At 36.4% G+C, this 1561-nt stretch overlaps 1 pseudogene; it reads left to right on the forward strand.

The window, feature by feature from the left end:
• The first annotated feature begins 299 nt into the window (after positions 1-299).
• Positions 300-1316, forward strand: LOC134757978 (histone-lysine N-methyltransferase SETMAR-like; annotated as a pseudogene).
• The last annotated feature ends 245 nt before the right edge of the window (positions 1317-1561 follow it).

Here is a 1561-nt window from a genome sequence, read left to right on the forward strand (position 1 = left end):
TTTAAGTGAATATGTTAACTGATATTTAAAACACCAAGGTGTGTATACAGTTACATATAAATGTGTGTATCTGTATATATATACACATTTTTCTAAACATCGAGCCAACAAAATTGTGTGTATTTAGGTAGGTTGGTGCAAAAGTAATTTTGGTTTTTGCGTTGTTGAAATTTGCCATTTGCTATTGGAATACATTCTTAAATAAATGTGGTTATGTTATACATCATTTTAATGTGCATTTCTGGCTTTTTTTAGTAACATTGCTTTGCTCTTTATTTTATATTTATTTTAGACTGGACATGATGCTAGACAAAAAGCGAATTCCAGTGATTTTGTGATTCAAGTTCAAAATGGGTCAGAAAGCAGCAGAGACAACTTGCAACATCAACAATGCATTTGGCCCAGGAACTGCCGATGAATGTACAGTGCAGTAATGGTTCAGAAAGTTTTGCAATGGAGACCAGAGCCTTGAACATGAGGAACACAGTGGCTGGCCATTAAAAGTTGACAATGACCAATTGGGAACAATCATCAAAGCTGATCCTTTTACGACTACATGAGAAGATGTCGAAGAACTCAACATTGACCATTCTATGGGTCATTCGGCATTTGAAGCAAATTGGAGGGATGAAAAGGCTCGAAAAGTGGGTGCCTCAGGAGCTGAGCAAAAATCAAAATAATTGTCATTTTGAAGTGTCATCTTCTCTTATTCTGTGCAAAAACCATGAACCATTTCTCTATCAGATAGTGATGGGTGATGACAAGAGGATTTTATACGAGAACTGGTGATGACCAACTCAGTGGTTGGAACAAGAAGAAGCTGCAAAGCACCTCCCAAAGCCAAATTTGCATCAGAAAAATGTCACAGACACTGGTGGTCTGCTGCCTGTTTGACCTGCTACAGCTTTCTGAATTCTGGTGAAACCATTATATCTGAAAAGTATGATCAGCAATTCCATGAGATGCACCAAAAACTGCAACGTCTGCAGCCGACATTGGTCAACAGAAAGGGCCCAATTCTTTTCCACGACTATGCTTGACCACATGTCACACAACCAATGCTTCAAAAGTTGAATGAATTGGGCTACCAAGTTTTGCCTCATCTGCCATATTCACCTGACCTCTCGCCAACCGACTACCACTTCTTCAAGTATCTCAACAACTTTTTGCAGGGAAACCACTTCCACAACCAGCAGGATACAGAAAATGTTTTCCAAGAGTTCATGGAGTCCCAAAGCATGAATTTTTATGCTACAGAAATAAGTATTTCTCATTGGCAAAAATATGTTGACTGTAATTGTTCCTATTTTGGTTAATAAAGATGTGTTTGAGCCTAGTTATAATTATTTACCATTCATTGTCTGAAACCACAATTATTTTTGTACCAACCTAAGCTAAGTGTTATAATGCTTTTTGTTTGGAATACATGCAAAAGTATGCATTTAATAGAATATAGAGAAGAATAACAGATTTACATTAAGACCACAAAATGGACATGCAAAGCCAACAATATACTTTATTTTAACTATTAACATAAATATTAAAATACAGTGAACAACAT

This window comes from Gorilla gorilla, chromosome 2, assembly GCF_029281585.2.
Source record: "Gorilla gorilla gorilla isolate KB3781 chromosome 2, NHGRI_mGorGor1-v2.1_pri, whole genome shotgun sequence".
Lineage (NCBI taxonomy): Eukaryota > Metazoa > Chordata > Mammalia > Primates > Hominidae > Gorilla > Gorilla gorilla.